This window comes from Hyperolius riggenbachi, chromosome 2 (genome assembly GCF_040937935.1).
Source record: "Hyperolius riggenbachi isolate aHypRig1 chromosome 2, aHypRig1.pri, whole genome shotgun sequence".
NCBI lineage: Eukaryota > Metazoa > Chordata > Amphibia > Anura > Hyperoliidae > Hyperolius > Hyperolius riggenbachi.
This window is the reverse complement of record NC_090647.1, coordinates 193,476,919-193,490,081: the sequence shown is the minus strand read 5'-3', so window position 1 is coordinate 193,490,081 and position 13,163 is coordinate 193,476,919.

Genomic DNA, 13,163 nt, shown 5'->3' with positions numbered 1-13,163 from the left:
GCCTCCGATCCAGCCCCTAGCGCTGGCCGGAACTGTTTGGTCCAACTGCGCTGGGCTCGGGCGGCTGGGGGGACCCTCTTTCACCGCTGCACGCGGCGATCAGGTAGCACACGTGGCTGGCAAAGTGCCGGCTGCGTGTGATCCTTTTTATTTGATTAAAATCGGCCCAGCATGGCCTGAGCTGCAGCCTCCTGCGGTAATGGACGAGCTGAGCTTGTCCATACTGCCAGGCTGGTTAAGATCTGGTCTTTGACTTTGTCACTCTGCTAGGACACACAATTTCTTAATTTTCAGACAGTTTTTGGTGGATATACTGGCATGTGTTGGATCAGTATCTTGTTGCAGATCCGCTTTAGCTTTGATTTTCTGACAAATGGATTCAAGCACCCTCTGATACATGGTAGAATTTGTGGTGTATTCTGTGATGCTGTGCTGGACAAATTTTGCTGCAGCAAAGCATCCTCCAGTCATAACACTGCCACTTCAAGGCTTCATAGCTGGTATGAGGTTCCTCTCCTGGATTGCTGTATTTGGTTTACATCAAACTTGTCCTTTGTTTTGGTGGCCAAATATTTTAATTTTAAACTCATTGGCCAAATAAAATTTTGTAGAAGTCATGGTTTTTGTCTATGTACTCTCTAGCAAACTTCTGGCCTTGACGTTTCTCTTAGACAGCTAAGGTGTGCATGCAATTTCACATCGATAATAGCAAGAGCCTGCTGTAGGTTCCGGGATGATATTCTAGGAGTTTTGGAGACTCCTTTTAGCATCTTATGATCTGCTCGCATGGTGAACTTTCATAAATGGCTTGACCTGGGCATGTTGGGAGCTGTTATGAAGGCTCGCCACGTCTATATGTGTACAGTGGAAAGGCTGATTTCAAATTCTTTTAGATCCGCTTAAAGGGACATTGAGCTCTAAACAGATACGAAATTGGTACTCACCTGGGGCTTTCTGCAGCCCACCGTAGGTCGGGAAGTCCCCCGGCATGGTCCTGGCTCCTCTCCTGGTTCCTCCGCCACATACCGCACCACTTCCTGAACGGGGACGTTCTTCGTCATTACGCCGGCCGCTTCCTTCTTTGTTTCCCACACACACTGATGTGCAGTGTTTACAGTGATTTCTGGGAAACCGCTATACAGAAATCAAACAGTCCACTTCATTAAAGGTCATCTGAAGTGAAGGGCATATGGGGACTGCCTTATTTATTGCCTTTTAAACAATGCAAATTGCCTGGCTGTCCCGCTGCTCCTCTGTCTCTAATGCTGGGTACACGCGCTACGTTTTTTCATGCGATTTTGCGACCCAATCGTTTTTTCGGCACGATGTCGCACTCGATTCAGCTCTCAATTCTCTTATCTTCATTTGTTTTCTTATCTTTTTCAATTCACTGATATGAGAAATCGAGCACGGAAACGATTGGGAGCAATATCGGACATGACGGATTTTATCTATCTGCTCCATCCATTGCACGGAAAATCGTACCGTGTGTACCCAGCATAATGCTAGGTACACACCATATAATTTTCTGTTAGATTTTCTGTTAGATTTACCTGCCAGATAGATAATTTCCAACATGTTGGAAATGATCTATCTAACCATCTATCTGCCTAGCAATTAGGGCCCATTCACACTTGCGTTTGCATAACGCGGGTGATTTTTGCCGGTGTTTTGCAGGAGCAATTTCACGCGGAAAATTCACTGAACAATGCGGCGATTTTTCCACGATCGCGTTTAGCGCTTCTATAGCACTGAAACGCGATCTCCAGGAAATCGCCTGAAAATGGTGCAGGCGATGTGTTTGCGTTCCGCGATTTTGGGCGATTAGCGCAAATCGCCCAAGTAAGAACGGGCCCATAGGGTTTTATTACACTAGCGCTTTTTAAAAGTGCTAGCATTTGAGTGTTTTGCAGAAATCGCTGCAAAACCCTCTAGTGTGAATGGGCCCTTATGCTAGGCATACACAAGCCATTTCTTCCTTATCAATCGAGCCGCTGATGGCTCGATTGATAATATCCGACAGGTCCGATGACCTGCCGGATAGATTCCCCGCTCAATCCCCGCGACAATATCGGGGAATCGAGCGGCTGATAAGGCATGTCCGCGGGGACGAGCGGGGATCGATCCGCGTGGACGAGCGGTGACGCGCTGGCTCGATCCGGCACATAAAATGATCCATGTATGCCCAGCATTAGGCATTGTTCTACTCAACAGGAAATAACCAGAAGACAATGCACCAGTCTCTACAGAAAATAATCTAACAGAAAAATCTAACAGAAGATTGTATGGTGTGTACTAGGCATATACTTTTACCCATAGATCCTGAACAAGCATTCAGATAAGATGCTCTGACTGGATTTGCCACGTGCTTGTTTCAAATGTGTGATTCAGCCACTACTGATACATGAAAGATAAGCGAGACACCAGGCACTGTTTAAAAGGAAATAAATATGGCAGTCTTCATATCCTTCTTGCTTCAGGTTCCAATTAAAGCGGAATATAACCCTGCATTTCAACTTTGCTCTAAAACATTATTTACAGCATATTATATGCAACCAACATTTTTTTTTTTTTTACTAGACCAGCATTGGAAGGGTTACACACAGTTTTAAAGTTCTGTGGAGAGAGCTGCTCCTGGCAGCTGAAGTTTAAATCGATACATTTCAGTAAACAAAATGTAGCAAGTGGTGAGTGTTACACACTCTTTGGCTGTCCTCCAGCTCCTGCACAGTCAGAGAGAGTGAGTCACATTCCACAGTTGTTACATTTTGTTTTTCTGAAATGTATCTATGTAAGCTTCGGATGCGGCAGCAGTTCTCTCCAGGAACTTTAAAGCTGTGTGTTTAACCCTTCCAATGCTGGTCTAGTAAAAAAAAAAATGCTGGTCGCATATAATATGCTGTAAATAATGTTTTAGAGCAAAGTTGAAATGCAGGGTTATATTCCACTTTAAGCTGTATATTTAAACATTTGTATTTTCGTCTGCCTGTGTGTTTCCCATGGATGTACTTTATTTCTGTGAATATTTTTGGAATTTAACTACAGCTTACCTCAAATATCTCAGTTTGTCATGTAAAATGTAGATGACTAAGGACATTGCTCATTATGAACTTTCTTATGCTGGCACTAGTACTTTTAGAGGTAATACTGACTGCATACTAGCCTCACTATAATATACATATGATTACTAACAACTCTTCACTGACCACATTGTTGTAGCTTCCACAACACTTCTGTTAAGTTAATTTAAATGCAAAATCAAAAATACATTCAAATGAAAAACACATTGTGTGAACACAATAGACAAATGAGTGGTCCGAGAAGAATTTTATTTCTAACACTGAAGCAACCGGGCTTGTTAGAAATGTTCATTCAAAAGCACAGTGTGTGGAGACAACATTAATGTTACATTTATCAGTCCCTACTCTGCTTCAAAATGGAGTTCCAGCTCAGTGCTTCCCATAATAATAAACAGAGGTGTGAAGATGTAGCTTTGATAAGCAGAAATGTGACTGACAGGTTTGCAGCCATCTTGTAGCGAAGCACTCGGTCATTGTTGCTGGCCCCGGATAAGTATTTAACAAACGTCCTGATGGAATACTCCGTTTCATCAAGCAAGTGTACTGTAGTCAGTCTCTGCACACTCCAGCACATAAGTGCCTGACAAACCATTCTGAAAACATTGCTTTACATTACACAGTATATGGCCTATCCAAAGAAAATAAACTGTATATTGATTAGTGTTGGGCGAACAGTGTTCGCCACTGTTCGGGTTCTGCAGAACATCACCCTGTTCGGGTGATGTTCGAGTTCGGCCGAACACCTGACGGTGCTCGGCCAAACCGTTCGGCCATATGGCCGAACTAAGAGCGCATGGCCGAACGTTCCCCGAACGTTCGGCTAGCGCTGTGATTGGCCGAACGGGTCACGTGGTTCGGACCCGAACGCGCTCTGATTGGCCGAACGGTCACGTGGTTCGGGTAAATAAATACCCGAACCACGTCATATCTCCGCCATTTGTCTGTGGGTTTAGCTTTGGGTAGGCAGGCAGGGTAGTTCGCGCTCCAGCCACGCTAGCCAGGGTCCCCCCTGTCATTGTGTCACTGCTGGGAACAGTAGTACACCGCTTGCTCAGCCACACTATATAGCATTCTGTTTACTGCCACTCTGTGTACCTCGCTCAGCCACACTATATAGCATTCTGTTTACTGCCACTCTGTGTCTGCTGGGAATAGTAGTACACCGCTTGCTCAGCCACACTATATAGCATTCTGTTTACTGCCACTCTGTGTACCTCGCTCAGCCACACTATATAGCATTCTGTTTACTGCCACTCTGTGTCTGCTGGGAATAGTGGTACACCGCTCGCTCAGCCACACTATATAGCATTCTGTTCACTGTTCTGTGTCTGCTTGGAATAGTGGTACACCGCTCGCTCAGCCACACTATATAGCATTCTGTTTACTGTTCTGTGTCTGCTGGGAATAGTGGTACACCGCTCGCTCAGCCACACTATATAGCATTCTGTTTACTGTTCTGTGTCTGCTGGGAATAGTGGTACACCGCTCGCTCAGCCACACTATATAGCATTCTGTGCACTGTTCTGTGTCTGCTGGGAATAGTGGTACACCGCTCGCTCAGCCACACTATATAGCATTCTGTTCACTGTTCTGTGTCTGCTGGGAATAGTGGTACACCGCTCGCTCAGCCACACTATATAGCATTCTGTTTACTGTTCTGTGTCTGCTGGGAATAGTGGTACACCGCTCGCTCATCCACACTATATAGCATTCTGTTCACTGTTCTGTGTCTGCTGGGAATAGTGGTACACCGCCCGCTCAGCCACACTATATAGCATTCTGTTCACTGTTCTGTGTCTGCTGGGAATAGTGGTACACCGCTCGCTCAGCCACACTATATAGCATTCTGTTCACTGTTCTGTGTCTGCTGGGAACAGTAGTACACCGCTCGCTCAGCCAGAGTATATAGCATTGTGTTTACTGCCACTCTGTGTACACCGCTCAGCCAGACTATATACCATTGTTTACTGACACTCTGTGTACACCGCTCAGCCAGACTATATACCATTGTTTACTGACACTCTGTGTACACCGCTCAGCCAGACTATATACCATTGTTTACTGCCACTCTGATTCTGCTGGGAACAGTAGTACACCGCTCGCTCAGCCAGACTATATAGCATTGTGTTTACTGCCACTCTGTGTACACCGCTCAGCCAGACTATATACCATTGTTTACTGACACTCTGTGTACACCGCTCAGCCAGACTATATACCATTGTTTACTGAAACTCTGTGTACACCGCTCAGCCAGACTATATACCATTGTTTACTGCCACTCTGATTCTGCTGGGAACAGTAGTACACCGCTCGCTCAGCCAGACTATATACCATTGTTTACTGACACTATATAGCAGACTATATAGCATTGTGTGTACACCGCTCAGCCAGACTATATACCATTGTTTACTGACACTCTGTGTACACCACTCAGCCAGACTATATACCATTGTTTACTGCCACTCTGATTCTGCTGGGAACAGTAGTACACCGCTCGCTCAGCCAGACTATATACCATTGTTTACTGACACTCTGTGTACACCGCTCAGCCAGACTATATACCATTGTTTACTGCCACTCTGATTCTGCTGGGAACAGTAGTACACCGCTCGCTCAGCCAGACTATATACCATTGTTTACTGACACTATATAGCAGACTATATAGCATTGTGTGTACACCGCTCAGCCAGACTATATACCATTGTTTACTGACACTCTGTGTACACCGCTCAGCCAGACTATATACCATTGTTTACTGCCACTCTGATTCTGCTGGGAACAGTAGTACACCGCTCGCTCAGCCAGACTATATACCATTGTTTACTGACACTCTGTGTACACCGCTCAGCCAGACTATATACCATTGTTTACTGCCACTCTGATTCTGCTGGGAACAGTAGTACACCGCTCGCTCAGCCAGACTATATAGCATTGTGTTTACTGCCACTCTGTGTACACCGCTCAGCCACACTATATAGCATTGCGTACTCTGCCAGTCAGTGTGTATATTGCTGGGATCAGTAATACTCCACTCACCGTCAACCACTATATGAGCTCAACATGAGTTCCCCAGAGACCTCCGCTGTGAGCAGCACTCCCAACAACAGCAACAGCCAACGCCCCACGCAAGCTATAACATCCACCCCAGCAGCCAGTGGTCAGCAGCAGCCCTCCCCGGAGGAGAACGTTGTGTCCATCAGTCCGTCGCCAGAGCGATTAATGAGGGCTGCCATTGAGGAGATGATGGGGCCTGATGTGGAGGAGGAGGTCTGGCTCAGGCCAGCATCCCAAGTTAATGTTGAGGACGATGAGGGGTCTGTGTCTGGGGATGTTGGGGTGGCAGAGGTGGTGGGTGGGTCAGACTCAGGAGAAGAGTTGTATGATGAGGATGATGATCGGGACCATCTGTATGTGCCTCAGAGTCCGACCCCGGAAAACATGTTGTATCGTGTGTTTAGGTACTAAAATCTGCGTTCCCTCCCAGTAGTGTTGGGCGAACAGTGTTTGCCACTGTTCGGGTTCTGCAGAACATCACCCTGTTCGGGGTGACTATATAGCAGACTATATAGCATTGTGTTTAATGCCACTCTGTGTACACGGCTCAGCCACACTATATAGCATTGTGTTTACTTCCACTCTGTGTCTGCTGGGAACAGTAGTACACCGCTCACCCGCCACTGTATAGCATTGTGCTCTGTGTCACTGCTAACAATAGTGGTACACCGCTCACCCACCACTGTATAGCATTTCTGTACTGCCACTGTACTGCTGCCAGTCAGCGTGTACTTTAAGGATAAGTGAAATGAGGAAGAAATCCGGTGAAAGAGGGAGGGGCAAGGGAAGAGGTGTTTCCCCTGACGGTTCACGTACAGGCCACAGGGGAGCACCCAAGAAAACCCACTCAATACTGCCCATGTTGTCCAGGACAACAACCCTCACAGATCCAAAAGAACAGGACCAGATAATTACTTGGATGACCTCTCAAGCGTCCAGCAGTGGGTTAAGCAGCACCAGCACATCACGCACGAGGTCCGAGTCCTCAGCCAGTTAAAGTCTGGGCTTTCTTTGAAGACTGCACTGAGGATGTTACCATGGCGATTTGCAAGGTGTGCAAGACCCGCCTGAGCAGGGGGAAAAGTATTAACAACCTCTCCACCACCAGCATGAGCCGCCACATTCTATCCAAACATCCCACTCTGTGGGCAAACGCGGCAGGACAGGGTACCACCAGCAACACTGCCTCCCTTGGGTTCACCAGACTCACCACCAGACCCGCCTCAGCAGCAGCAGTAGCCCAGCCATTGCGTGGTTCACAACATTCACAAACATCAGACGATGCTGACACTGTCACTTTCCGGACTAGTGCTCTTGAGGTCTCCCAGTGTTCATCAAACACAACAACCAACAGCCCTTCGGTGTGCAGCGCTACGGTTGAGTTGTCTGTCTCTGAGATGTTTGAGCACAAGAGGAAATTGCCAGCAAATGACCCCCGGGCCGTGGCAGTAACAGCCAGCCAGCATAGCCAAGCTTCTGGCCTGCGAAATGCTGCCATATCGAGTGGTGGAGACAAACAGCTTCAAGGGCATGATGTCAGTGGCCATCCCACGTTACGTTGTTCCCAGCCGCTACCACTTTGCGCGCTCTGCAGTGCCTGAGTTGCATGAGCACGTGGTCAGCTAAATAACCCGAAGCTTGAAGAATGCCGTTGCCTGCAAGGTTCACCTCACCACTGACACCTGGACGAGTGCGTTCGGCCAGGGTCGATACATCTCCCTTACCGCGCACTGGGTGAACCTTGTGGAGCCTGGCAGCGATTCCTCACCTGCTACGGCGCGGGTGTTGCCCACGCCGCAAACAGCTGGATAACAACAGCAGCACCTACCTCTCTGACTCCTTCTCCTCCAACGCATCTCAAAGCTGTACCTCATCCGGAAATGCTAACCCAGCACCAGCAGCAGTAGGATCGTGGAAGCAGTGCAGCACAGCTGTTGGCATGCGTCAGCAAGCGTTGCTGAAGCTGATCTGCCTTGGGGATAAGCAGCACACAGGGGAGGAAATTTGGAGGGGAATAAAGGAACAGACGGATTTGTGGCTGGCACCGCTGGACCTGAAACCGGGCATGAAGCTAGACACCTGGCACGAACTGGCAATGTACGCAATAGAGGTGCTGGCTTGCCCGGCAGCCAGCGTTATGTCGGAACGCTGTTTCAGTGCTGCCGGAGGCATCATCACAGATCGGCGTATCCGCCTCTCCACAGAAAATGCAGACCGTCTGACTCAAATTAAAATGAATCAATCCTGGATTGGAAACGACTACGCAACACTCCTGGACCCCAACCAAGTAACATGACCGATGAACATCTGGGATGGTTTAGCGTTTCCGGTCCCTGTTTATTGAACCTCTCATCTGTATTACATTTATGACTGCATGGCGGCAAAAAGCATTGCTGCTATATCCGCACGCTTTTTGTCCTCATGCAAGGCCTGGGTTGTTGTGTCTCACAAAGCGTGGCCTTCTCCTCCTGCGCCTCCTCCTGTTCCATCACGTGTGCTGCTGCTGCTGCTGCTGCTGCTGCTGCTGCTGGGTTACCGTTGCCGGTCCCTGTTTATGGAACCTCTTATCTTTATTACATTTATGACTACATGGCGGTACAAAGCATGCTATCCGCACGCTTTTTGTCCTCATGCAAGGCCTGGGTTGTTGTGTCTCACAAAGCGTGGCCTTCTCCTCCTGCGCCTCCTCCTGTTCCATCACGTGTGCTGCTGCTGCTGCTGCTGCTGGGTTAGCGTTGCCGCGTGGTCCCTGTTTATTGAACCTCTTATCTTTATTACATTTATGACTACATGGCGGTACAAAGCATGCTATCCGCACGCTTTTTGTCCTCATGCAAGGCCTGGGTTGTTGTGTCTCACAAAGCGTGGCCTTCTCCTCCTGCGCCTCCTCCTGTTCCATCACGTGTGCTGCTGCTGGGTTAGCGTTGCCGCGTGGTCCCTGTTTATTGAACCACTTATCTTTATTACATTTATGACTGCATGGTGGTACAAAGCATGCTATCCGCACGCTTCTTGTCCTCATGCAAGGCCTGGGTTGTTGTGTCTCAAAGCGTGGCCTTCTCCTCCTGCGCCACCCTCCTCCTGTTCCATCACGTGTGCTGCTGCTGGGTTAGCATTACCGGTCCCTTTTCCTGGAACCTCTTATATGTATTACATTTATGACTGCATGCCGACAAAAAGCATGTTACCTGTGCAAAGAAAACAGACATTTCCCGCATTTAAAAGACAGTTTTCCCTTTGAAACTTTAAAATCGATTTTCTCAAAAACTATAAGCTCTTTTTGCTAAAATTTTTTTTCCTCTTGTACCCACTCCCAAGGTGCACATACCCTGTAAATTTGGGGTATGTAGCATGTAAGGAGGCTTTACAAACCACAAAAGTTCGGGTCCCCATTGACTTCCATTATGTTCGGAGTTCGGGTCGAACACCCGAACATCGCGGCCATGTTCGGCCTGTTCGGCCCGAACCCGAACATCTAGATGTTCGCCCAACACTAATATTGATCAGTTGGCTGGAATAAGTGTAATATCTGTACATACTTACTGATAATGTCTGGGAATTTCTTCACTTCATTTACACTGAACAGGGTGCCTTTGTTGAGTTCAGGGAGTACTTGGACTTTTTTTGCAGTTGATCCATAATGATACTATTTTGAAATAAAAAAATAACTACAAATAAATAGACAAAATTAAACAAGTATTATTTAGGTTAACCACTTAAGCCCACAGGGTTGAATTTTTTTTACATCTGAGCAACTTTCACCTCCCATTCATTTGCCAATAACTTTATCACTACTCATCACAATGAATTGATCTATATCTTGTTTTTTCCGCCACCAATTAGGCTTTCTTTGGGGGGTACATTTTGCTAAGAGCCACTTTACTGTAAATGCATTTTAACAGAAAGAATAAGAATAAAACGGAAAAAATTCATTATTTCTCAGTTTTCAGCCATTATAGTTTTAAAATAATACATGCCTCCATAATTAAAACTCACATATTGTATTTGCCCATATGCCCCGGGTATTACACCGTTAAAATTATGTCCCTATCACAATGTATGGCGACAATATTTTATTTGGAAATAAAGGTGCATTTTTTCAATTTGCGTCCATCACTATTTAGAAGCCCATAATTTATTAAATCATATTGATATACTCCTTTGACATGCATATTTAAAAAGTTCAGACCCTTAGGTAACTATTTATGTTTTTTTTTTTTTTTTATTATTGTAATGTTTTGGTTTTTTTTAATTTAAACTTGTATGTGTGTATTTTTTGGTGTGGGAGGTAAACAGGTTTTTTTTTTTTAATGTATTTAAATGTGTTTATTTAATACTGTGTGTTTTTGGTGTAATTTGCTATTTGGCCACAAGATGGCCACAATCAAAAAGTCCTGGGAGCGATCGATTATTATTATTATTATTTATTAGATTTATATAGCGCCAACATATTACGCAGCACTGTACAATAAATAGGATTACAGACAATGATAACTGGGGTGACAGAACAATACAGGTAACAAATCATAGATACAACAATACAGGTAATAGCAATAAGATACACAACACAATGCAGATAGTAGTACATACCAGATCATAAACTGGAGTGGTAGTGGTAAAAATTACCAGTTCCAAATTCTGGGTAAAGTGCACACAGTCAAGTAAGATACACAAGGGGAGAGGGCCCTGCCAAAGGCTTACAATCTAGAGGGAGGGGTTGGTGACACGATGGAGGGGGTGCAACAAGAAGTTATTGGCAGAAAGGATTAGGGCAGTGTTGAGTTGATGTAGGCCTCCTTAAAGAAGTGAATTTTGAGTGCTTTTTTGAAGGTGTTGAAGGTGGAAACAAGCCAGACAGGCAGTGGGAGAGAGTTCCACAGGATGGGGGCAGCTCTAGTGAAGTCCTGCAGTCGTGCATGGGAGTGCGAGATGCGTGGGGTGGTTAAGAGGAGGTCGTTGGAGGAGCGAAGTGGACGGCCAGGTGTATATCTGCTGACCAGGTCAGAGATGTAGGTTGGGCAGGACTTGTGTATGGATTTGTATGCCAAACATAGGATCTTGAAGCTGATTCTTAAGTGAATTGGAAGCCAATGAAGGGATTTGCGTAGTGGAGTCGTGGAGACAGAGCGGTGGGAGGAGTGGATGAGTCTGGCTGCTGCGTTCATGATGGATTTTAGGGGGGCGATGCGGTTTTGAGGAAGGCCTGACAAGAGGGATTTGCAGTAGTCCAGGCGGGAGATGATGAGGGCGTGAACAAGGAGTTTGGCAGTGTCTGGGGTCAGGAAAGGCCGGATCTTGGAGATGTTGCGCAAGTGGAAATAGCATGCTCTAGCTACAGTTTGGATGTGGGAGGTGAAGGAGAGGGCTGAGTCCAGGGTGACACCCAGGCAGCGGGCTTGTGTGGTAGGACGAATGATCGCTCCCAGGAAGAAGAAAGGAGACCAGAGCTCAGAAAAGCCGCAGCGTCTAAAGAGACGCTGTCGGCTTTTTTCTTTTTTCCGGGGGGGGGGGGGGTCCGATCAGCGAAAGGGATTTATAATCCCTTTCACTGATCGGTGGGCTAGCGGGCAGCAGCGAGGGCACGCACGGGGGGGGGGGGGGCGCGGGAGCGCGCGCGACCCACGGGAGTGCGCGCAGCCTAACTGGACGAAAATTTTCGTCCAGTTAGGCTTAAGTGGTTAAAGGGGCACTACAGCGAAAAAATGTAAAATTTAAAATATGTGCAAACACAGATAAATAAAAAGTACATTTTTTTCAGCGTAAAATGAGGCATAAATTATTTTTCTCCTATGTTGCTGTCACTTATAGTAGGTAGTAGAAATCTGACAGAAGTGACAGGTTTTGGACTAGTCCATCTCTTCATAGGGTATTCTCAGCAAGGCTTTTATTCTTTATAAAGATATTCCCTAAAAAGGATTTAAACAATGATGCTGGCCAGCTTCCCTGCTCGCTACACAGTGTTTTGGCAGTTGCACAGAGCAACCGCCATTCACTAAGTGCTTTTGAAAATAAATCCCTGAGAATCCCCCATGAAGAGATGGACTAGTCCAAAACCTGTCACTTCTGTCAGATTTCTACTGCCTACTGTAAGTGACAGCAACATAGGAGAAAAGTAATTTATGGCTCATTTTACTCTGGAAAAAACGTACTTCTTATTTGTCTGTTTGCACATATTTTAACCACTTCGCATCCAGACCTTGTTTTCCCCTTATTGACCAGAGCAGTTTTGACGCTTTAGCGGTGTCCCTATTCAATCAGCAATAACTTTATCCCTACTCACTACACCTAAATGATCTATATATCGTTTTTTTCAAGACAAACCAGGCTTTCAATGGGGGGTATTTAGTCCCAAGAACAATTTTGTTTTCTAGGCATTTTAATTGAAAAAAGGGAACAAAAATTAAAAAAATGCATTATTTCTCAGTTTTTAACAATTCCAGTTTAAAAATAAAAAGTACCACAGTTTATAAAACCATTCCACCAGTTAATGTCCCCCCTAATATAGTCAGATGTGCCCCGAGTATCAGCCCAACCTTCCCAGTTTAGCCAGATTTGACCCCAATATCGGCACCCCGGTATAGTCAGATGTGTCCCATGTATCTACCACCCCCCAGTACAGAGAGACAGTAACGCCGCCAGGATTGGCACCCCTCATTATAGGCAGTTGTGTCCCCCGGATACAATTTTCCCCTTTATAGCCATATGTACCCCCAGAATTGCCCCCCCCACCAATTATAGCCAGATGTGCCCCCAGTATTAGGTTACCCCCTCCCCCAGATAATCAAATGATCCCCCATTGTCAGATGTCATCCCCCCAGTTACCCAGATGCCTGGCAGTTTTTTGCACCCCCAACCCCCCCTCCCCCCTCCCCCAGTGTGGGTAGCCAGACGTATGACCCCCCCCCCCCCCCCCCATTAGGCAGCCCCTCCGTGCACAGATGCTAAAAAAATGTAAATAAAGCCACCTCTCTCACCTTACCTCGTTCCAGCGATGAGCCTGCAGCCTGAGCATCCGATCCCAGCTCTGAT